The sequence below is a fragment of the Bos taurus genome, chromosome 23 (assembly GCF_002263795.3).
Source record: "Bos taurus isolate L1 Dominette 01449 registration number 42190680 breed Hereford chromosome 23, ARS-UCD2.0, whole genome shotgun sequence".
NCBI classification, from domain to species: Eukaryota; Metazoa; Chordata; class Mammalia; order Artiodactyla; family Bovidae; genus Bos; species Bos taurus.
Genome location: NC_037350.1, coordinates 30173024 through 30198015, shown reverse-complemented (window position 1 = coordinate 30198015; position 24992 = coordinate 30173024). Strand labels below are relative to the sequence as shown.

General features: G+C 41.3%; 6 non-coding genes across 6 annotated transcripts; 3 read left to right on the top strand and 3 right to left on the bottom strand.

Moving 5' to 3' along the window:
* Window positions 1–2516: 2516 nt before the first annotated feature.
* TRNAQ-UUG (transfer RNA glutamine (anticodon UUG)) lies at window positions 2517–2588 on the top strand. The gene has a single exon. It is a non-coding gene; the product is annotated as a tRNA-Gln (tRNA).
* Window positions 2589–8407: 5819 nt separating this feature from the next.
* Window positions 8408–8489, bottom strand: TRNAS-GCU (transfer RNA serine (anticodon GCU)). Its single transcript has one exon. It is a non-coding gene; the product is annotated as a tRNA-Ser (tRNA).
* A 3119-nt stretch (window positions 8490–11608) lies between these two features.
* Window positions 11609–11680, top strand: TRNAA-AGC (transfer RNA alanine (anticodon AGC)). The gene has a single exon. It is a non-coding gene; the product is annotated as a tRNA-Ala (tRNA).
* A 2349-nt stretch (window positions 11681–14029) lies between these two features.
* Window positions 14030–14101, bottom strand: TRNAA-UGC (transfer RNA alanine (anticodon UGC)). Its single transcript has one exon. It is a non-coding gene; the product is annotated as a tRNA-Ala (tRNA).
* Window positions 14102–18110: 4009 nt separating this feature from the next.
* Window positions 18111–18182, top strand: TRNAA-UGC (transfer RNA alanine (anticodon UGC)). The gene has a single exon. It is a non-coding gene; the product is annotated as a tRNA-Ala (tRNA).
* Window positions 18183–21109: 2927 nt separating this feature from the next.
* TRNAT-CGU (transfer RNA threonine (anticodon CGU)) lies at window positions 21110–21183 on the bottom strand. Its single transcript has one exon. It is a non-coding gene; the product is annotated as a tRNA-Thr (tRNA).
* Between the last annotated feature and the right edge of the window lie 3809 nt (window positions 21184–24992).

The window sequence follows — 24992 nt, the reverse complement described above, 5'->3', positions numbered from 1 at the left end:
AGGCCCAGGCCCGGGATGGGGGGAGAGGGAAAGGGGCTCTTTCCACACCGCTAGCCGTCGGCGGGGAAGGCCCGATTGCCGCCGCGCAGACGCCCTCTCCCCTCCGCCACTTCCCCCTCAAAGGAGCTCGTATTGTCTCGAGAAGTGGGCAGAGAAGTGGGCAACAGGCGACACTCCCGGGCGAGGCGGTGGCTCGTCTCACACACCCGCCTCAGACCCCAGCTCGTTCCAGCCAGGCCCCGGGAGCTGCGCTCACTTCCGGTCCGCTCTAGGATTCCAGGTGGTGCAACCAGCTCGGTGGTCGTGGTAAATCCGAACGGTGAACATGAGGTCACAAGTGCTCTGTAAATTGTTCAGAGACTTTGCTCTCGAGTTACCCAGTTACCGGTGAAGAGTTTTCACTGTGTGAGTAAAGCTAATGAGGGGGCTGCACTGGGTTTTCTTGTCACGGTGACAATCTGTCGCTGCACTAAGACCTGCAGCACTCATCGCTGCGTCCTAAAACAAAAGCAGAAGAGCATCTTGCCCAGTTAGCGAATTCGTAGGCTCCACCTGGCCTTTTCACGTTAGATGTGAGCCACTCTCCTCTTTCCCAGTAGCCGTAATTTAGACTCAAAAAGGAAATGTAAAATCTAGCTCCTTCTTTCCCTTATATAGATGGAGGGGAAAATCAAGATCCATATAGTGAGCTTACCTGCTAATGACAGCAGTAGCTATTCCTGCTACTTCTGGCTCTGTGAGCCATGCTGTTAACAATCCTGGAAAACTGGCCCCAGAAAACTAACAAGGAAAATCTGGACGTGTTTTCAGAGTCTAAGAAATCGCTAGAGTTGGGCGACCAGAACATTTATACCTGGCTCAAGCTCCTTCAGACAGTGTGCTCTGCCAGGCAAGATATTCAAAGAATGGATGTATGTGAACAAAGAGAAAACTGTTTCAAGAGGAAGAGGCTGAGGCACCGGTGAATTCTGCTGGAGGTCTAAAAGCCCAGGAATCATCTCAAGTGCCAGCCTAATTCCTCTTCTTCCTCCCCACCCAGTCTGCCCCCCACGGCCTTGCGAAGAGCACTCAATAAATAATAGATGCCTGAGGAATATTTGTTGAATTGCTGAATGTCTTCCTTTTCCCATTCTTTTTAGTTCTACTTTGATCTCTATTAGTTACTCACATTTTGGCATTTCTGATTCAAGCGACTTTTAAGAATCAGAACGTTTCTTTTGGAGATCTTGAAATCAAAACTTCTTACTCTTGAGATCTGTAAATGTGCTGAGTGAGTCGCTAACGTCGATGAAATTGTATATGAAATTTTGTCCATGTGCCCAAGTCATCAGAACCTCAAAAGGACTGAGATGGATGGCCCCATCTCAGTTTCTCCTTTTTCTAGTCACTATTAAGATGTTGCATTTATCTTTTGTGGTTTCTCCCTAACTATTAATCCCTTGTAGTCAGGGGTTCTGTCTTCTACTCTTTCATTTTCTGCACGCTCTGATCACCACCACACTGAGCAGTCAGCACGGAGTAAACACAACTTCTAAGTCCTCTACTGGAGGGCATTAATTTTGGGGGGTACATTTTTCAATTTTAATTGCTGAAGCAGTTATATCTCACAAAAGGGAACAGGACAAAAATCTTAACCTATTTAAAACTGAGTATATAAATTCACAAACTATGACAAAAATTGGATCATGCTATATATTACATTTCAGCAAATTGCTGAATTTTGCTTGCTAGTCTTAGACTAAATCTCTCCTGAAACTGCCAAGCCAACATGTGTACCTATATCAATCCCATTCTTTCTAGTATATTATTTCTATTGAATGGATATGCATATTTTCAAGTTTCTGATACTAAAAAACATTACAGTGAGCATCTTTAGATATATTTTTTAACTTTCTATATTTTTATTTCTGTAGAATGGCTTTTTTAGAGAAAAATTGCTGAGTAGATTATTCTTATAGATATTGCCAAATTGCTCCTTGGAGGGGTGTTTATCATGTTTCACTAAGGGCGTCAAACCCCCCTCTAAGGCCGTGTAAAGTGTCGCCCTGTATGAACATATATTTTTGTAAAACTTGTAAAAGTATATTGTAATGGAAATTAGTTAAGACTGCAGCCTCTTTTTCCTCCAGTTTTCCCTCAGATACATCATATATGTCTTGGAGTAACTGTATCTAATTTTGTGTTGAGAATGTCTATTCTTTCTCTTAAAAAAAGAGCCTTGTGTTCTTCTTAAGAAACTCTTGTAAGTTTCAAACTTTACAAAACCTGGATCCGTCTCTGCTGGTCTTCTGAAAGTTAATTTATGCTCCCAACCGAAGCGGAAGAGAGAGTGCGTGAATTGTCTTGAATTATATTGTGCCCATTGCTTCTTCCCCAGCAGCAATAAAGCATCAGATTTCATTATCGGCGTGGACTCAGTGAATCTTGATCTAACTCGTCTGGGTTGAAGCTACTGGAAACCTACTGTGGAGGCAATATTTAACTATAATTGCGGACGGGGTCTTAACCTCTCGGTTGGTCCCATGGTGTAATGGTCAGCACTCTGGACTTTGAATCCAGCAATCCGAGTTCGAATCTCGGTGGGACCTCGCAGGGGAACATTTTATAGTTCGCGTCGGAACTGGAGAAAAAGTGTTCGCTTGCTTTACACAAATGTGGTCGTATTGGATTCTCCTACTCTGTTCGAACCAAAGTACCGAATACTTCGCCTGGGAAGTAACAGATTCTTTAAAATCAAGCTTTCCAAGCGCACAAAGTTCAACAGCAGGGAGGCTGAGTAGAAATGGTGGCGGTTCCCAGTAACCTCAGGAACTTCTCAGGGGCCGGGCGGAACGGCTCCAGCAGCGCCAATTCCTTGATGCAGACAGCATCTCAAAATCTCCGAGGTACGAAGGTCTCCTCGCCGCCGCGCGGGCTCCTAAGCCGAAAACCCCGCGTACCAAGGAGCTGAGCCTCTGCCCGGAGCGTGCTTTCTCCGCTGTGACACACACGCCTGGGGTCACTTCTTATCCCCTCTTCCCTTTCCCATTTCACCCAGACCATTCACTCTCGTCTGTCTTTTCTCATTCCTTCTTCTCATTCTTATCATCCACCCCAAATGCAAAGCCGGATGGGAAACTCCTCGAAAACTTGCAGCCGCGGAGAGCGCGGTCCCTGCAGTCTAAGCAGAAAAACTCACCTCCCGGCGGGTCGCTGGCCTCACTGCGCCGGGAGCAGGCGTTCCCGATTCATTACAGAACGCCCGCGTTTGAAGAGAGTCAAGTGCACAGAAAGTGTTGCACGCGGTGGAGGGGCCCGGAGAGGAGTGTAAATTCGGGTGAGAGAGGCTGCGGGTTAGTGGAACGCCCTTTGCCTTCGCGGTTCTCCAGGTGTCTTCTCTCTTCCGCCACTTGGACCCGCAGGAAATGGAGAAGAGGTTCTGATCAGACCTCTTCGGAAAGTGCCAAACACCTGCATCCGAAGCACCCAGGAAACAGATCCCCCCGAGCAGAGGCTCAGGGACAAGAAATGTCCCCCTGTAAAAGTACTCCGTGTGTAGACGGGAATCAAGTTGGAGATAAAGCTAATCAAACTTGCAAAGTCCGGTTAGCTCTGGGAAGACACTGTGCCGTTAGAGAGAGAAAGGTGGGCATGTGGTAAGAAAGATTTCCTTCAGCTGGGCCGGAACTAAATTAGGAGAAGACAGGTGTCTATGTTCTATAGAAATTAACCTCGTCTATGTCATAAGAAGCAACCCTTAAATCCAGTGATCTATTCTCAGGTTCCTTCCGAGACATTTTAATGTTCTCATACGTTGCAAACTACCGCACAATTGCAATCATTTCACACGCTAGCAATGCTCAAAATCTTAAGATTGGGAAACAGTGGAAACAATGACAGACTTTATTTTCTTGGGCTCCAAAATCACTGCAGATAGTGACTGAAGCCATGAAATTAAAAAACGCCCCTTGGAAGAAAAGCTATGACCAACATAGACAGCATATTAAAAAGCAGAGGCATTACTTTGCCAACAAAGGCCCATCTAGTCAAAGCTGTAGTTTTTCCAGTAGTCATGTATGGATATGAAAGTTGGACCGTAAAGAAGGCTGAGCGCTGAAGAATTGAGGCTTTTGAACTATGGTATTGGAGAATTCTCTTCAGAGTCCCTTGGACTGCAAGGAGATCAAATCAGTCAATCCTAAAGGAAATCAATCCTGAACATTCATTGGAAGGACTGATGCTGAAGCTGAAACTCCAATACTTTGGCCACCTGATGCAAAGACCTGACTCATTAGAAAAGGCCCTAATTCTGGGAAAGATTGAAGGCAAGAGGAGAAGGGGATGACAGAGGACAAGATGGTTGGACGGCATCATCAACTCAAAGCACATGAGTTTAAGCAAGCTCTAGGAGATGGTGAAGGACAGAGAATCCTGCATGCTGGATTGCACAGCATGCTGCAGTCTACAGGGTCGCAAAGAGTCAGACATGACTGAGTACCTGAACAACAATATGTAACAAAAAATTTAAATCAAGTCCTACTCTCACCAATAACTCACTGAACTATAAATATTTCATTGACTCATTATGAATTACTGTTGGTTATGCAAGACCCTATGCAGAGTACATCATGAGAAACGCTGGGCTGGAAGAAGCACAAGCTGGAATCAAGATTGCTGGGAGAAATATCAATAACCTCAGATATGCAGATGATACCACCCTTATGGCAGAAAGTGAAGAGGAACTCAAAAGCCTCTTGATGAAGGTGAAAGAGGAGAGTGAAAAAGTTGGCTTAAAACTCAACATTCAGAAAATGAAGATCATGGCATCCGGTCCCACCACTGCATGGGAAATAGATGGGGAAACAGTGGAAACAGTGTCAGACTTTATTTTTCTGGGCTCCAAAATCACTGCAGATGGTGACTGCACACATGAAATTAAAAGACGCTTACTCCTTGGAAGGAAACTTATGACCAACCTAGATAGCATATTCAAAAGCAGAGACATTACTTTGCCAACAAAGGCCCGTCTAGCAAAGGCTATGGTTTTTCCTGTGGTCATGTATGGATGTGAGAGTTGGACTGTGAAGAAGGCTGAGCGCCGAAAAATTGATGCTTTTGAACTGTGGTGTTGGAGAAGACTCTTGAGAGTTCCTTGGACTGCAAGGAGATCCAACCAATCCATTCTGAAGGAGATCAGCCTTGGGATTTCCTTGGAAGGAATGATGCTAAAGCTGAAACTCCAGTACTTTGGCCACCTGATTCGAAGAGTTGACTCATTGGAAAAGACTCTGATGCTGGGAGGGATTGGGGGCAGGAGGAGAAGGGGACGACAGAGGATGAGATGGCTGGATGGCATCACTGACTCGATGGACGTGAGTCTGAGTGAACTCCAGGAGTTGGTGATGGACAGGGAGGCCTGGCGTGCTACAATTCATGGGGTAGCAAAGAGTCGGACACAACTGAGCAACTGAACTGAACTGATGCAAGACTCTAACAAATTAAGGTTACTAAGTTCATGAAAACAGATTCTTTTGTTTCCTACTATGGACACTTGACTGTACCTCCACTTATATGATCTGTGATGATGCTAATTACAGGGGGAAATAACATTTCTGCTTGGGGTGGTGCCTTAGCAGGCATGCTCCTATTTTCTTTCCACCTTGTTGATGCTAATATGATCCAAAGTACCCCCCTAAAATATTCTCTGTCTTCTGAATTGACCTGATAGCCTTCCCTATGTAGGAAGTTTCTAACTGCAGCCCCTCCAGCCTCTCCCATTTCTAGCCTGTGGTTCTCAGACATCTACAGCAGTGACATAGAAACCCAAATAGACACCTTCCTGGAAATGACATAACAAATGGGAGAACCACTTCATCTCAAACACTGACAGAGAATTTAATGATGTAATCATTATGGTCATATCTAGCATCAAGGACCCATTTGTTGTAGCTCAAATTCAGTAACTCACATGTTATTCAAAGTCTGTAAATTACAAGTAATGAAAAATACCTGGCTGGAGGACCCAGGACTCAAGAGAAAGCCAATTAACAAATGCTATAGGGAGGCAGAATCAGTAACAGATACACGAGAGACTGGGAGAACACATGGATACTTATGTGGGAATCTTACCTGCTGTTGGTCTCCCATCCCTTCAGGAAGCTGAAGGAATCCCTGTGGGTATTAACAAGAACTACCTACTTGACCAAAATTGTGTCAAGCTTCTCTGAGTCCTCTTACAAACCATCCTTGGCCTTCCCAGCATTTGGGCAAGAATCTTGCTTAGCCAGTTTATCTAGAATCCCCCTCAGCATCCTTGATATCCAATCAAGCTCCCCTTCTCCACTCTTGATATTTAATCAAATTCTTTGTAGTAATTTCCACCTAATGACTCCTTACTCTGCCCCTTTGGCTATAAATACTCAGTTGCCTCTCTTGTATTCTAGATTGAGTTCAATCTTCCCTACTGCAACAGTCTTAAATAAAGTCTTCCTTGCCCATCTTCCTTCCTTCCTTAACTTCATTTAGTGCAATTTTTCTTTGACAGTTGCCTCAGAGAACTTATAGACATATCCTAGGAAAATTGCTTTTTCAGAAAAAAGATTTAATTCAGGATTTGAAGATACGATCAACATAGAGAATGTGTCCATTGTAGAGGACTGAATGGATTAAAGATAGCCAATTTCCTGAGGATATGAAACAAAATTTTTAATTTTTCCAAGATATGAGAATGTGACTTTGAACCCTGATGGCAGGAGCAGCTTTCCTCGGCTGAATATTTACAGAAATAAAGAGAATTCTGGCTGATTAAATGTAATACATATATACCTCAACCAGATATGAGGCTTTAAGATCAACATGAGAAACATCTGGGTGCTTTATTAAATTACAGATTCTAGAGCACATTCCCTGACATCATAATTTAATAGGTCAAGAGTGAAGCCCAGAATTCTTCATTTGCTACACACACTTGAAGCAGCCTAGAAATCATACTTCAAATTGTTCTCACCTTAAAAAAAAATCAAAATTCAAGTTAACTAAAGCAAGGAATATTCTATTTTTACAAGTGTAACAAATATTTTGTTGTAATGAGAGAAATGAAAATTAAATTACACTGCAATATCACTTCCACCTACTAAAATGACAGAGAAACCAAAGTTGGCAACATAGCATATTGGGGAGGGTGAGGGGAGCAAGGACCTCAGACATTACTATCCGGAGTGTACATTAATAAAACTCCTTTAGAGAGCAATTTGGAAGTATGTGTAAATATTTCAAAAGCATATATGCTAGGGCATAGCAAATGCCTTTTTAAAAATTTAATCTTACAGTGTTACAAATACACACATTCAATTTTACATATATAAGAATAATATAAATATCTATCTATATTATTATATATAAATGTACAAAGTTATTCATTTTAGCATAGCTTTAAAAACAAAAGATGGGGATGGGGAACCTAAATGTCCAATAGAGGTCTGGTTAAGTAATATACAGTAACCCATATGTTGAAATATCATACATCCTTGGAACAGAATTAACTGTTACTTTTTGTGATGATATGGAAACCTCTCCAAGATATATTGATTAAGGGAAAGAGGAAAGACACAGACTAGTGTGCATAGTATGTTATCATTTGTGTTATCTGAGATAAAAAGCTATATTTATTTCATGTGGTATATATTCATATATGCTTAATATGATTCTGGAAGAGATAAAATGGCTATTTGTGGGGAATGTAATTAGGTGGTTGGAAAATAAGAATGAATGCAAAATTTTGCTGTATAGGTTTACATATATGTATACCTTGTATATTTAAAATATTTTAGTAATTCTAAGTTAAACTGTATTTCATATATAAAAATTAAATAAAATGATTTTATAAAATAATATAATATTTTAATATATGTATAAAAATACTTTCCCCCAAATTTCTGACAAGATGGAGATGGAGATCACAAGAGAAGCTACACAATACTGACTTTCTTCTCTGTTTTGCTAATGGAGGAATCCTTGGATCTAACAGGAAATATTCTACTGGATGTATTTTCAGTTTTGTCTCTAAGCAGGTGCATACTCTCTTCATTAAAGCAAGAGATCCTTAGTAATGGTTAAGTAGTCTATTGGAAAGGGAGACAGTTTAAATTAGCAAACTTTGTGAAATATTGCAGTACAGCTAAAAATAGGCTGAAAATTTCCTACAAGTACAACATATAATAATTTATTGTGTATACTTCTGTGGATGATTTTAAGCAATGTTTTTCTATATTCCTCAGTTAGCTACTCTTCCTCAAAAAAGCCCCTTGAGGAAGTTCCATTTCAGGTGATGACAAACACCATTAACATGGCAACTAGAAAGCTACTTACTAGTGCTGCTCTCACACAGCAGTTGTTCTGAAGGGACCAAAGAAGTCCAAAGAGAGCCTCACGACGAGGGTGGGATTCGAACCCACGCGTGCAGAGCACAATGGATTAGCAGTCCATCGCCTTAACCACTCGGCCACCTCGTCTAATGGTAACAGAGTAAAATCATGCCTTCATCACTGCAGTTCTACTCTGGAGCACCGTATCAAATTGCCTTTTTTTTTTTCCTCTTGGTTTAATCCTGATTAGATTCTTGTGATCAGATTTTTAAGAAACATTTCACAGCAACCATAAAACTGAAAATGACTCTTAGAGTGGTCCAGTTACTTGGCATATACAAAATAACCAGGTAAAACCAGTACACTTCGGTACTTAAACACCTAGATCCTTGTTGAACACATGAATAAATGAACATAGCCAGGATTTCAACCCTGATTTATTGTCATGGCTCCAGTCATCTGCCATGTTTTCTCCCAGAGACTAGGGTCCCTCGACCGCTGCACTCTGCAGTCGAAGGCCCAATTACCTACATCCTGATTAGAACATGTCCCAGGATAACTGTTTTCTGGAAAAGAATTAGAAACAATAAAGTTTGTCTCGGGGATTCTTATGTTTGCTTCTGAAATATGCTGGACTGATAAAAAATCGCCTTCATTTCTGCCTTGTTACCTTCTCTGGGGCTTGGCATTCATCAATCTGTGACATACAGCAACCAGTGAAAAGGTGGTTGGACAAAAGTAGAAAAACACAAGCGTCCTGCTGGGCCGTTTTGGTTATAGAGTAGATTGGAATCTTAGAGTGCGCAATTGATTTACCGCGGCTGCCACAAACACGGAGAAGGGCCAGGAAGGGAAATCCTTGCTCCTGTAGGAGCCAGGAAGCCTGCCTACTGGTTGTGGTTCTGTCCCACTCACCATGTGGCCTTAGGCAGGCCACTTCACCAGTTCCATACCCACTCTCTCTGTCTCACCTCCACAATTCTCCTCTTTCTCCCGCAGGAGGAAATTGAACTTGACAACTTCAAATAAACTAAGTATCAAGAAAGGCTTCCACTCATTAGGGTTCAACTTCTTTTCTATATTTAGTGCAGAATTTTGGAGATAAATTTGAAAAGACTCTCACATGCCAAAATGCTGTAGCTCTTCCTTCTCATGAAATCTCTGCTTTGGATCTTAACTTATGGCAAGAGTTACCCTCTATTTTCCTTCTCATGCTCCTTTACTGAATTTCATAGAATCTTCAACATACAACATACTCTGAACAAAGTCTGTCTTACTACCGGTTTTGGCCCATAAGGAGAAGGTCAGTTTCAATTCTGCTCTCCACCTCTCTGCTCTTCTAGTACTAAATATTCACCCCCACAGTTGTATTTCTGTTGCTACCTGGTTTCAGGATAACCTCTCCTCTGCTGATCCAGGTCGGCTTTATGCAATTCTTGCTCTCAAAGTCTCCAGCTCTCAGCCACTCTAGGTAAGACTCCCACATCTAGAGCTCTATGACTAATCACCCTAACCTGCTCCCCATGCAAAAGCCAATGAAGAGGCAAGGTTGGAGGAAAGGAAAGTTTTGGACACCAGCAAAGAGTGGGGTACGGTCTCCTGCCCAAAGGCCAACTCCTCACCACTCACAACCAGTGGGCAAGAGCTTTTATAGACAGAGGGAAGGGGCTGCATGCAGAAGCAGCGCAATCAGCTCTGACAGTCATCTTGGAATTGGTCATCAGTGGTTTGATCAGCATCATCTTGATTGTTTTAAGTACAGTTGATGTTTAGTTCCAGGGCCAGTTTATTCCTGTTTCCTTGAAGCCAATTCTAGGAACTCTGGAAGCTTATGTCATGACTATAGTCTGGTCATCATGTAGTTAACCTCTCTACCTGTTGGGGGTTTCAGTATCTACAAGACAGCTCACAGGATATGGCTCAGAATATTATCTATAGCCCTTGAGAGGAAACTAGGAGTGCAGTTGCTTAGTCTTGTCTGACTCTTTGTGACCCCATGGACTGTAACCTTCCAGGCTCCGCTGTCCATGGAATTCTCCAGGCAAAAATACTGTGGTAGTTTGCCATTCCCTTCTCCCCAAGATCTTCCTGACCCAGGGATTAAGGTCCTTTTAACGACTAGATAATTATTATTTAGTCTTGTTGGACTCTTTTCCTTTGTTTCTGCTTTTTTTTCACTTCTCTAAACTTACTCTTTGGCTAAAGATTTTCCACAGACAAAAGGCAGGCAGAGGACATAGAGGACAAAGACTATAGGGTCTTGTTCTGTTTCGAAGATGTTTTACAGCTTACTTTCAAATGGGAGAGAGAGGAAGCAAATGATAAATCAAATGGGGGTAAAATAGTAAGTCACTAACTCTAGATAAAAGGTATATGGTTATTTGGGGGGTATTGTTTCATTTTTTTTTTTTTTCAAAATTTTAATTTGAAATTGTTTCAGAGGGAGAGAAACTGCGCTGGACGTGCCCGAGAAATCGAAGGCTGTGAATTGGGGCCGGGCTCACGCTTTAAGATATAGGAGACTCTCCCCTTTCCTAAATCATCCGAGGTACTAATAATTCTTGATAGCTCCCTGATTCCTAAAGGACTAGTCGCGGATAAACAGAAGCCAGTCCTGCCTTGCCTGCTTACCTTTTGTTCTAAGCAACAGCCCAGCCCAGCCCACCCTCGGCCAAGCTCGGCAAAGCAGGAGGACGGCAGAGATTTGCACGAGGTAAATGTTGCTCCTGTGGATGATCTGGGCGCCTACGTGATGCCAGGCACCCAAGCTCATGCTTCCAATTAGTCCTAAGCGTTCCATCCAGGACACCGTGAGCTCTCTGGGATGTTCCCTGCCATCACCACGAAACGCAGGGGATATATCTATATCTATCTCTCTATATATATTTGGCTTCCGGAAACGCGGATGATTTGAGGGTCTTTGTTTCAAGGAAGGTGGTGCGGGCGCGGACCCGCTTTGACTCCACCTCTGCTCCCTTCCCAACGCCACCTCCTCAGCGGGTACCCCAGCTGCCCAGCTACCTGCTTCGGTCTCCTGAAGCCTTACAGGTGGAAAGGGCAGGAATGGAGGTTGGAGAGTAAGAGATAACAGATGGTCTCTTTTCAGCCTCCTTCCTTTAGAATTTCATTCTGTTGTTTTCGTCTGAGGCCGCCGCGCAGTCGATTTCGCAAATGGGCATTTCCTAGGCAATTTACTAAATCTTTGAGAAGCAAAGGAATAATGATTATAAATCACGAAAGGAATCCAAGGAAAACTACTCGCAGCTGGGGGTGTAGCTCAGTGGTAGAGCGCGTGCTTAGCATGTACGAGGTCCCGGGTTCAATCCCCGGCACCTCCACCAGTTTTGAGGGGGATGTGCTTGTGATCAAGCCGCTTTTCCTTTCGACTTACCCTTTAAAACCGGGTATCTTCTTTCATTCAGTTTTCTATCTGCACTGCCTTTGTGGTATCTAATTTCTGCCCCGAGAGTGCTACTACCACCAGGAATGTCCAAGCGTTTTTGAAAGATAATTGGCCTAATTTCTTTGGAGTCCAAGTTGAAAGCAGAAAAGAAGAAAGCAGAAAGATCAACAAGAGACTCTCGCTTTTATTCACTTTCTCCTGAATTCTGAAGCGTTCTTAGAACAAAACACACACTGGAGGTGGAATAGTAGAAAAATATCATTTGTTTCTTCCTAATGAGCATCTCACCACCCCCTGCTTTCTTTCTTCTCTTGAATCACTTGATGTGGAAGCAGTGGTCCTGTTATAACTGCAGGGTTCTATGCATAGGGAAACAATAAAGTGTTGTCTGTCATCGTATGTGGTGCCTTCCAAGCCTAAACTGAATGCCAGATTGAATGGAGACTGGCTGCTTCAATGAATTCAGACCATTGCCACTTTGCTAAGATTGAGAGTGTGAGAGGTCAAGCATCTAAATATCTCCTGTTGAAAAAATTTCAATCAAAGTAAATGACATGGGCTCATTTCAGAAATAAATTTGAGTGAAATTTATTTCACTTCTACTTTCACAACACAAACAAATATCCCACTGTGTGTCTTAACCAACCTAATAATCAGAGCTGATTTGCTTAGACCAGACCTAGTCTGAAATACTGGCTGAATATATGAGAGGAAAAAAAAAAATCACTTGTCCCTTTTAAACGTGTTAATTTCTAGGAATTAGTTTTTATTCTTTAAAATAATTCCATACAATATTTTTAGTAAGTTTTTATGATCTGTATCACCTATTTAAGTCCTTTCAGGTATATTTGTGGTCACATAGATTTAAGTCTTTCGTGACAAAGATATCTACTGTCTTTACTATTTTAATGTTGTAATGGAGGTACTAATCAAGGCATTTAGCATAAAACAGTAATTAGAGGAGTAACTAGTAGATAGGAGGGGATAAAGCTCTCTGTTAGGATTATATACCTAAAAACAACTCCTCAAAACAGAAAAGCTACTACAAATGGACAATTTAGTAAAGAACCTGGTTGCAAAATTACTACACATACTAGTGTTCCTAGACGCAGGCTTTGGAGGATTTTGGTTATTGATTCATTGTTTTGAAAGCTGACAAATGAAGGAAAAGAATCAAGTATTTATACCACCTCTGTATCTGGAGTGTACTTCAGGATAAGCATACAGTTGATGAGGGAAACTTTTTCTCTGTAGAATAATCACTGCTAATACATGCGGAAGGAATTATAAAATTAGATTCAACATTTTGCAACTGATATTGCTTTAATGTATCTAGGTCACAATCAGCAATGGGTGCTACAACCATGAGGTAAAATTGGATGGGGGAGCTCTAGAATGCATGGAACAGGCTGACATACCTGAAATCAATGATCAATTTCTCATCACTAAAAGTGAGACCAGTACACATCATATGCCTCTTTCTCTAATAAATATTTGTATTATTTATTTGTAAAAAAAAAAAAAAGTCCAAAATTGAAAGTTAAAAATTTAGTTCTCAATATATATTTATGCTTTATATTTTATATGAAATACATTTTAATTTTTATTTTCACCAAAGAATGGCTTGTATTTCTTTTTAAAAAAAGTTTTAATTGAGATAATTGGCATAAAACACGATATTAGTTTTGGTTATATATGGCTTCTGTTTCTTCAAAATCACTGTCAAGTATAGTTTTCTTTCAGCTTCATTGAGGTATAATTGACAAAATTGTAATTATACAATTACAAATTGTAAAGTTGTAAAATATATTTAAAGTGTAAAACCTGATGATATACATACAATTTTCTTAATAGGGAAGAGAGAAGTTTTGTATTGTTATTATTTCTTATAAAATTTGATCATGTCAATAATCACTATGAAAGAGTGGAATAAAAATGAGTCATAAAAACGTAACAATGACTTTTGGTCTACTAGTAGAACAACCAGAGTGGAGCAAATATGGAAGGCTAGTTTTTGAATGTATCTTTTTTTCCTTCAAAACCAGCTTCCATAATTGAAGAAATGTTCTAACCTCCCTTGAGAATTCACTCTGCCTGTGCTAATGTCTTTTCTATGGTATATATTATTTATAAGCAACTGTTCTTGGAACTACAATCCTTGTTAAGCAGGGGTGGAGGGGCTTTGAGCAATACTTTCCCCATAACTCAATACACTTAACTTTAAAAGATTCCATTATTTATGCTTCAGTATCAATCCTTTTAGCTGACCGTAGTTCAGCTAAAGTGGAGATGCCGGGGATCGAACCCGGGACCTCATACATGCAAAGCATGCGCTCTACCACTGAGCTACATCCCCACGACTGAAAAGAGAATTTTTTCCTTTGTTGAGCAGTAGTGAATACGGTTTATGGCTAGACGTTCTGTGCGCTCCTTCAACCTACACTCGTAGAAACATAATCAGGTAGATTTAATAAATACTTATTAAATAATACCATCCATAAATTCCATGTACTTTCCCTTAATATTCTTAGAATTTATCATGACTAATCACGTAGATTTGTTATTCGACTAGATGTTTCCTTCTCTAGCAAGATAGCTTCAATAGGGCAGAGCCTGTACTGTTTTCTCTCGCAACTCTGTATCAAGCCTTTAGCATAGAGCCTTGCAGATAGCGGCCACTCAGTAAAGAGCTGTGAGAAATTACAGGCGCAGTCTGTTCAGGATGTATGTTACAGAACAGAGAATCTTCCAGTGAAGTGTGTGTGGGAGAGGAGGATTCACAAATACATATACAAATGATTTCAGTATGACAAGTCCTCTGGCAAGGAAATGCTTATGTAACTATAGTGGCAGACACAAAGTATACCACATTCTTGGCCAGAAATTGATAGCTTCAGGAGTCTTGAAAGACAAGACTTGGCCAAGAGTTGTACTTGAGGATCAATTTGGCCTTGCAGGATAAGTGGCTGTTCTCACATTTCCACCATAGTTCTAAGAGCTAGTGGAGTACGAAACCCAAAGTGCCCAGCAGCAATTTGCTCAGGCTTGTGGTGGGACTATGTTGGCCAACAGGCCTAAGGCAAGAGTTGTGGGTCTGAGATGCATTAGTTGGTTTTATTGAATTTACCCTTGGCAAACAGCCACAGAAAAATGAGATCCAGTTTGTCAATGGATGGGACAGCCCCAGCCTCTCAGTGACACTGAGATATGGATAGTGGACAAGGTGCTGACACAGTGTATTTGATAATTCTGCTGGAGACTGGATGGGTTAGATCTAACATTGTGGACTTCCAAGCTTCAGAACTGCCTCTCTCTGGTGCAGATGATCACTGTGCTTGTTGGAGCAAATCGTTGAGTATTTTTCAGAATTGTTCACAGTCACACCTGCAAAAATCTGTCCTCCTGCTTTTCACCAACAAAAACATAGTCCTTGCTCTCTTTCAGAAGTTTACTTTCAGGATTCAGAGCGGGTATTAGGCAGACGAACATTCCTTGCAGGCCTGTCTACGAATCAGCTTAGGTTGCTCCATTGACTTTCTGGTGTTACTCCTAGCATTTGGAGCTAGGTCACATCTCCAACTGTATCCCTCCTGCCTCTCAACCCTGCTCTTTCCTGCCTTGACTACTGTGCAGGGCATGGGCACAATTCCTCAGCTTCCATCCCACTCTTTCCTCTTGTTGCAGGTTCCTTGGCTTCACCTGATTTACCTCCCCATGGAGGCCGCTTCTCTACCATTGGAACAAGTCTTGTTCTGTCCCAGTCAAGGTGTTCCTGGGGCCTCTGGAGCACTGGAAATCTGGGAAATACCCAGTACAGTGATAGTGCCCTACCTCTTCCCCAAATTCCTCTGGGTCCTGCTGTGTTGGCAAGAAGGGAGGGTAGGATAACCTATACTTTCCAAGACCGTGGGAAGGTCCCAAGCAATGTGTTCACCTTGTACATTTGAAAAATTTGCATCCATGAGATTTTGCCATAATCAAGTTTCGATTCCAAAAAGGGAGACTGATACACCGGCTGCCACATCCAAAGAGGCAGCAGGTGCACTTCCCACCCAGGCAAGCACTGAGGAAATTGTGTGTTGGATGTAACTCAGGAAGTGTGTCAGGGCCCCAATATGGAAAGAATGGACACACTGGTGGGTCTTATTCCAATCCTTGGAGAATGGTAGTGCCAGGCCATTTTTAGTGGTAGAGTGATTTTTCCAGTGAATTGCAATAAGGAACAAGCCTCAGATGTGATAACTATTACACTATTGCCTAACAGTCAATGTTCCCAAATTCTTAGAGGACCATCCTCCCGGACTTGAGCAGTGCCAGGTCTAAATGCCTAAAGGGTTCCACCTGCGGACTGCATTGACCAGCTCAGAAGGTGCTAACCTTTGTGCTTTTGAATCCAGTTTGTGATGAGTATCAAGGATTCCAATTACTCCCCACAAAAGAGGAATTCTTTGTAATTTTGGTCAAAAACTAAGTGATTTAGACCTTGTCCCTTGTTTCTGATCTATTGGAGGCTGAATAGTTGAGTGAAGAAGTGTTGTTGCGGTCCCTTCCTTCTTTCTTTCCTTTGTCCCTTGTTTCAATTGGTAGTAGAGCTTGTTCTCACGCATGAGATTTGGGTTCAATCTCTGGTGTGTCCATTTGTGTCCCATTGCAAAATAGTCTTTACCTGTAGATGTGTTTTATTTAGGCTTTTTGCTTTTCTTAACCTATTCTTACTCATCTTATCTTTCTCTCTCCTTCTCTTCCTATAGCTAGTGGCTATATTCTCTAATGTTCAGAGGCTTTCAAATATCAAGAGAAATTTTCTGCTGTTTGTAATTAGTATACAACTCATTCATTTTTAAAAATTAATACTTCAGGATATTCACATACTATTTTCATAATATATAAGAAGCTAAGTTAAAAAATTTAGATACCCCATACACATTTAAACATTTAGCATCTAGCTATAAAAATTCATGCCTAATATGTTAAATTATTTTATCTGTAAATGTTTTCAAATTTTTTCTCTCATTTTATTACAATGAAGTTTAACAGTACAGAAAAGTTACATGACCTTTGTGGATCTATTTTATCTTTAAATGTTGGAAACACCTTACTACTGTGTTATTGTCATAGTATAGTAATGAAGCCGGAGAAGGCGATGGCACCCCACTCCAGTACTCTTGCCTGGAAAGTCCGATGGACGGAGGAGTCTGGTAGGCTGCAGTCCATGGGGTCGCTAGGAGTCGGACACGACTGAGCAACTTCACTTTCACTTTTCACTTTCAAGCATTGGAGAAGGAAATGGCAACCCACTCCAGTGTTCTTGCCTGGAGAATCCCAGGGACTGGGGAGCCTGATGGCCTGCGGTCTATGGGGTCGCACAGAGTCGGTCACAACTGAAGCGACTTAGCAGCAGCAGCAGTAATGAAGCATCATCAATACCTCACAACAGTGCTTCTCAACCTTTAGCATACATCAAAATCACCTCTAGGGTTTTTAACATAGATTATTAACTCTGGACCCACATTCCCAGAGTTCCTGACTCATGGGTCTGCGGTGGGGTCTTAGAATTTGTATTCTTAGCAAGATCCCAGAAGATACGGTTGCTGCTGGTCCAAAGACCACACTTTGAGAACCACTGTCTCACAATGAAATCTGTTTCTAAAGTGTTGTAGCCTAGATTTACATTTGAATCTTCAGCATCTCTCTTACAATCTTTTATTTCACAGGATATAGGTAGGTTTCCTCACCCAAGCTACTGAGTAGGATTTTCCTTCTTGGACCAGGCTGAGATTTATATGCATACTGACTGTGGATAATTCCAAGCCTAGAACCTGAGATCGAAAGCAGCCTGCAGGGTGGCTGTCTCACAGTTCTTCCCCAGATTACAGTTTGGCTTTGTATTTTGCTGTGTTGTTGCTATTTAGTCACTAAGTCATGTCTGACTCTTTTACAATCCCATGGACTGTAGCCCTTCAGGCTCCTCGGCCATGGGATTTCCCAGTAGTGGGTTGCTATTTTCTTTTCCCTTGTACTACAACAAGAAATGTCCCAGTGCTTTGCTGTATTCATCTATGGTTCTTTTTTTTTTTAATATCAGTCTTTCCAAAAGGCACTTGATCTGAATGACTTTTATGCATGGTCCTGCTGGGGTAAAAGCCAATTTTACAGTTGCTTGTTTTAAACCGGGCCTTGTCAGATTCAAGAGAATCTGAAGGCTTTAATGAGATTGATTTACGTAAAACATCTTTCCGACATTTAAGTCCTCTAAAATACTTGCACAACAACGTAAAATACACGTAAATGTTTTTTATGCGGAAAGTTGACCGCATATATTCATAAAGAAAAGTACCTGGGGGCCGCACTAAGTTTACAGGTTTGGGGATGTAGCTCAGTGGTAGAGCGCCTGCTTTGCATGCATGAGGCCCCGGGTTCGATCCCCGGCATCTCCAGTCTGTTACTGAGTATCTACTCAGTGGCGTTTTTACACTTTGGATAAACAGACAAAGTCGCTCTTCGAGTTTTGGATATTTCTGAGCAATTTAAAGTTTAAGCGATACTCTGCTGAAAAAAATGTACCTTGCTTCGATTGCCAAGGTCCCATCGGACTGATCCTGTAACTCTTTTGGAGGAGGTGAGAAGTGGGAGGGGTCAGAGAGCAAATCAGCCTGAGGCAAAGACTAAGTTGGTTTCCACTCCCGTCTTTTTTTCCCAAAAAACTCTTTGACCTTTGTCACAAGAGCTTCTGTCTTAGTAGGTCATAAACAAACATTTTATTTCTCATTCCATTTTAAAAGAGATCGTAAAAGTACACTACTGGTATCAGTTCAGTTTAGTCGCTCAGTCGTGTTGGACTCTTTGCGACCCTGTGGGACTGCAGCATGCTAGGCTTTCTTGTCCATCACCATCTCCTGGAGCTTGCTCAAATTCATGTCCATCGAGTCGGTGATGCCATACAATCATCTCATCCTCTGTCATCCCCTTCTCCTCCTGCCTTCAATCTTTCCCATCATCAGGGTCTTTTCAAATGAGTCAGTTCTTCACATCAATATTGACGTTTCAGCTTCAACATCAGTCCTTCCAATGAATACTCAGGGTTGATTTCCTTTAGGATTGACTGGTTGGATCTCCTTGCAGTCCAAGGGACTCTCAAGAGTCTCCTTCAACACCACAGTTCAAAAGCATCAATTCTTCAGTGCTCAGCTTCCTTTATAGTCCAACTCTCACATCCATACATGACTACTGGAAAAACTACAACTTTGATTAGACGGACCTTTGTTGGCAAAATAATGTCTCTGCTTTTTAATATGCTGTCTAGACTGGTCATAACTTTTCTTCCAAGGAGAAAGTGTCTTTTAATTTCATGGCTGCAGTCACCATCTGCAGTGATTTTGAAGCCCCCTCCCCCCACACCAAAAAAAAAAGCCTGTCAGTGTTTCCACTGTTTCCCCATCTATTTGCCGTGAAGTGATGGGACCAGATGCATTGATCTTAGTTTTCTGAATCCTTGAGTTTTAAGCCAACTTTTTCACTCTTTTCTTTCATTTTCATCAAGAAGCTCTTTAGTTCTTCTATGAATGAAGCAGGGCAAAGGCTAATAGATTTTTGCCAAGAAAATGCACTGGTCATAGAAAACACTGTCTTCCAACAACACAAGAGAAGACTCTACACATGGACCAGATGGTCAATACTGAAATCAGATTGATTATATTATTTGCAGCCAAAGATGGAGAAACTCTATACGGTCAGCAAAAACAAGACCGGGAGCTGACTGTGGCTCAGATCATGAACTCCTTATTGCCAAATTCAGACTTAAATTGAAGAAAGTAGGGAAAACCACTAGACAATTCAGGTATGACCTAAATCAAATCCCTTACGATTATACAGTTGAAGTGAGACATAGATTCAAGGGATTAGATCTGATAGAGTTCCTGAATAAGTACGGACAGAGGTTCGTGACATTGTACAGGAGACAGGGATCAAGACCATCCTCAAGAAAAAGAAATGCAAAAAGGCAAAATGGTTGTTTGAGGAGGCCTTACAAATAGCTGTGAAAAGAAGAGAAGCAAAAGGCAAAGGAGAAAAGGAAAGATATAAGCATCTGAATGCAGACTTCCAAAGAATAGCAAGAAGAGAAAAGAAAGCCTTCCTCTGATCAATGCAAAGAAATAGAGGAAAACAATAGAATGAGAAAGACTAGAGATCTCTTCAAGAAAATGAGAGATACCAAGGGAACATTTCATGCAAAAATGAGCACAATAAAGTACAGAAATAGTATGTATGGACCTAACAGAAGCAGAAGATATTAAGAAGAGGTGGCAAGAATACACAGAAGAACTATGCAAAAAAGATCTTCATGACCCAAATAATCATGATGGTGTGATCACTCACCTAGAGCCAGAGATCCTGGAATGCCAAGTCAAGCAGGCCTTAGGAAGCATCACTATGAACAAACTAGCGGAGGTGATGGAATTCCAGTTGAGCTATTTTACCTCCTAAAAGATGATGCTGTGAAAGTGCTGCACTCAATATGCCAGCAAACTTGGAAAACTCAGCAGTGGTTACAGGAGTGGAAAAGGTTAGTTTTCATACCAATCCCAAAGAAAGGCAATGCCAAAGAATGCTCAAATTACCGCACAATTGTACTCATCTCACACACTAGGAAAGTAATCCTCAAAATTCTCCAAGCTAGGCTTCAACAGTATGTAAACCATGAACTTCCAGATGTTCAAGCTGGATTTTAAAAAGACAGAGGAGCCAGAGATCAAATTGCCAATATCCATTGGATCATAGAAAAACCAAGAGAGTTCCAGAAAAACATCTATTTCTGCTTTATTGACTATGCCAAAGCCTTTGCGTGGATGACAACAAACTATGGAAAATTCTTCAAGACATGCGAATACCAGACCACCTGACCTGCCTCCTGAGAAATCTGTATGCGGGTCAGGAAGCAACAGTTAGAACTGCACCTGGGGCAACAGACTGGTTCCAATTCAGGAAAGAAGTATGTCAAGGCTGTATATTGTCACCCTGCTTATTTAACTTCAATGCAAAGTACATCATGAGAAACACCGGGCTGGATGAAGCACAAGCTGGAATCAAGATTGCTGAGAGAAATATCAATAACCTCAGATATGCAGATGACACCACCCTTATTATGGCAGAAAGTAAGAACTAAAGAACACCTAAGTAGTAGATCCATACGATAGACCATTAGTAGAGAGCCTGAGAGTCATTGAGAATACATGTGCAATGAGAATAGGTTGTGGAAATAAAAAGTTCCAATCAGTGAAGTTGATCTACCTTTAAGATGGTATCAGACTAAAAATTCGAATTTGTTGTTAAAACTAAGGTTTCAATTTTGAGATGAAAAACCAGCAGGCCCCGCTGGGATTCGAACCCAGGATCTCCTGTTTACGAGACAGGCGCTTTAGCCAACTAAGCCACAGAGCCAGCTGTTGGAAAGCTCAAACTTCCTTTCTGATCAAATGCTACTCAATTAGGTGAAAAGCTGTGTTAATTAGAGCTACTATTCACTCCGTGGATAGAAGAGACGGGCGGCTCCATGAAGTAGCAAAGAGTCAGACACGACTGAGCGACTGAGCGCACAGCCACACTGCTCACTCTCTTCTCGAATAAATCGACCTTATAGAACAGACAAACCCGCGAAGACGACTCCTGGAACTTAAGCAACAAAACACCTACTTGCTCTCGCACCATAACGGAGAAAATGTACTGAGAACAACCATGGAGTGGAAAAGAATGGATACGAGCTGAGTGTTCATTGTTCAGGAAGCGGCTTCTGTAAGTGAGGCCAGAGACGCTCTTATATTTCACCGGATTGTAGTAACTTAGAATCCTTAAGTGAGTGGATATTCTAAAAGTAGACGGAAAGGCTCTTCTAGCAAAATAGGTCAGTTAGAACTTCAGTCCAATTGATGCCATTCCTGGTTGTTAGGAGATGGCACACTTGCGCACTGAAAAACAAAACAAACAACCCCAAACTTCAAACACATTCAGACTCCGCTAACAGCTGTCAGCTTGTGCTCGCTCTTGCTTCAGGAAGCAGGAGACTGTCAGCATGGAGGTGGTTAGGTCAGAGTTCACTTAACGGTTTTCTGATTCAAATCCCAGGAGCCTTTGCCAGCCCGAGGCTGGGGAATGGCCTCCGTTCCTTCAGCTCCTAGAAGGCGCACAGACGGAAAAAAATACTGGCTTGGCTTTGGGAGGCATCAGACTCTTTCTTCTCTATATCGCCTTCTTCAAATGGATGTTCTTTAATATTAGTATTTTCCACATGGACCCTCAACTTGTAGAAGCTAAACAAACATTAACTGATTGTACAATCACGAAACTAAGAATCCATTCTTAAACTGTTAACTCTTGCATCCTGATTTTCTGCCTTTAATTGGAGTAAGATCAGTGCTGAAAGGGAGTGATTTCAACTTAGCAGATGCCACTGTGCATCTACCCAGCTTCCAATGCCTCATCAAAATACAAAATGGAAGGACTGCAAAATTCTTTATTTAACCACGTAAAGGCTGAAAGGAGCTCTGAATGATAAGACCTTTGAATCCCAAAGTCTTATTGCTTTTTTGAGTCAAATGTTCTGATATTGCCATTTTATATCCTACTCAGAATGTTTTTCATGGCTCAGATGGTAAAGCATCTGCCTGCAATGCGGGAAACCCGGGATCGATCCCTGGTTCGGGAATATCTTCTGGAGAAGGAAATGGCAACCCACTCCAGTACTCTTGCCTGGAAAATTCCATGGATGGAGGATCCTGGTCCATGCGGGTCTCAGAGTTGGACACGACCAAGTGACTTCACTTTCAGAATGTTTTTTATAGTGAATATAAACGTTTCTTGCTAACCAGGATAGTCACTTTTTAATCTAATCTATACTAACAAACTTCCATACTTAGGACTACACTTCTACTCCATTTATAGTTACTTTTATATTTTCTGAGTTTGGGGAACAACACCTTCAGAATAATAATGGGCTAGGAATCATGGTGCTTCTGAATTCTAGTTAGCTGAATTGTTCAGGATCAGGACTAGGTAAATTTCAGTCTCAGAAGTACTGTTGGGAGGACAGCATTTAAGGTGAAGTATGTTCAACAAGAGTGATATTACTTTGTACCTACTAGGTGTCAGGTATTGAAATCAGCTCAGTTCAGTCGCTCAGTTGTGTCTGACTCTTTGCGACCCCATGAACTTTCCTGTCCATCACCAACTCCTGGAGCTTGCTCAAACCCATGTCCATTGAAATCAGTTGTATGGATACAACTAGGTACAAGATGGCCACAGATGATAGAAAACAAAACAAGAAATTTTAATGAACATCAAATATCATAATAAAAGAAGTACAAGATGACAGATGAGCAGCTAACAAGGAGGTGTCAAACATACCAGACATATAATAAAAGGGGGTGGAAAAAGACAATGACTTGGAATAGTGATTTAAAATTTCCTCACCTTGTGGAACAATCATTCCAAATAACTTAGAATTTATCCTAAAAGAAAAATTTGGGGGAAAAATAGAACCCTTTGAGGATTAAACATAGGGAATTCTATTTGAGCAAATTAGCTTTTCCCAGCATAATCTTTTTCTGTCTCTTCAAGGTTTTTATTAATTTTTAACTTTTATTGGTGAATAGCTTATTTAGACGGAGAAGGCAATGGCACCCCACTCCAGTACTCTCACCTGGAGAATCCCATGGACAGAGAAGCCTGGTGGGCTGCAGTCCATGGAGTCCCTGGGAGTCAGACACGACTAAGCGACTTCACTTTCACTTTTCACTTTCATGCATTGGAGAAGGAAATGGCAACCCACTCCAGTGTTCTTGCCTGGAGAATCCCAGGGACGGGGGAGCCTGGTGGGCTGCCGTCTATGGGGTTGCACAGAGTCGGACATGACTGAAGCGACTTAGCAGCAGCAGCAGCAGCAGCAGCTTATTTAGAATACCAAAAAATACAAATATTGCATTTTTATGCATCTAGCACGTTTGTTACTTTGTTCATTAGAACAAAAAGTTAATCCTTTTGTTGCCACTTGTAGCAACTGTGAAATGGCTATTCCAGTCCCCTTATCTAACCTTCCTCTCCTTTGATCACCTCATTCTATAGAAATTCAAAACATGATCATCTGATCGCCTTTCCTGAATATTTAAACTCTCCCAGATCTTCCACATTTTCCTACGGTCCTGTTGTCCAGATTATGTCTTTGTGAGAAGTGCTCTAGTTGGTTTCATTCCCTTGATCTAGTGTGCTCTCTCTTTGGATCTGAAGGGCCAATATAGATAAGAAAGAAGAGAGACTAGCTTTCTTTTCTACTTACATACCAGGACATATTTTATTTCAATTACTGAGAGATTATTAGTCACAATTTAGGATTAAACTATGCAAGGATTGCCCTCCACTACAATGTAGGTCCACTAGATCTCATTTCTCCGTGAAATGAAATGAATAAGGTGCATTCTTCACTAAATGACCCTGGGTTCACATCTACTTTTCTCTAGCCATAAGACTGTGCAGAAATTACTAAATGGAGTCAAACTCAAGGTAGGCTCAAAGGAATTTCATTGCTGGTAAATAAAAGGAGTGCTTTTAGTCTTTTTCTTCAGTGCTAATGTGTAAAGATCCACAAATAGAAGATTTTCCCCAGCCCTCTGCTCTGTGTGTTCTTAGAAAATAGCTCCTTTTTTTTTCCCCCCCTATCTTTGCTTCTCTTAATATTATTTGGGAGAAAAGAAACCCTACAGAATATGAGATCTAGTTTTACCTTTTAAAAATAGTCTTCACTTGTAATATTGTTGAAACCATTATTACTTTCCTCTTAGGGACCCAGAGTCATATGATAAATTAAAGCAAGACTTGTCTTACGAAGTCTTAGCTCCAAGTTGTCAATATCAACTCCCCTTTCCTGAGGTAATTTTATTTCAGAAAATGTAGTGCCTTTCCTTGCTTTAGGTCTAGGTCAGAGCCATTTCAAATCACTGATAGATATCCCCAGACTTAAATTTTGGGGAGGAAAGCTTAGAGTATATTTGTTCTGTCCTGGATGGCCCTAAATTATTAAGTGATCCCCTTTCTTCCCAGTGATGAACTTTGCAAACACAGGGATCTCGGGAAATAGCAGTTCTCATTTCATAGTCCTTGAACAACTGTGGTAGAATAAAAAGAGAGAGAGAGAAGTGTTTTTCTCTATTTAGCAGACTGCTATGTGAAATTAAGTTATATCCCCATCCATCACCCCATCT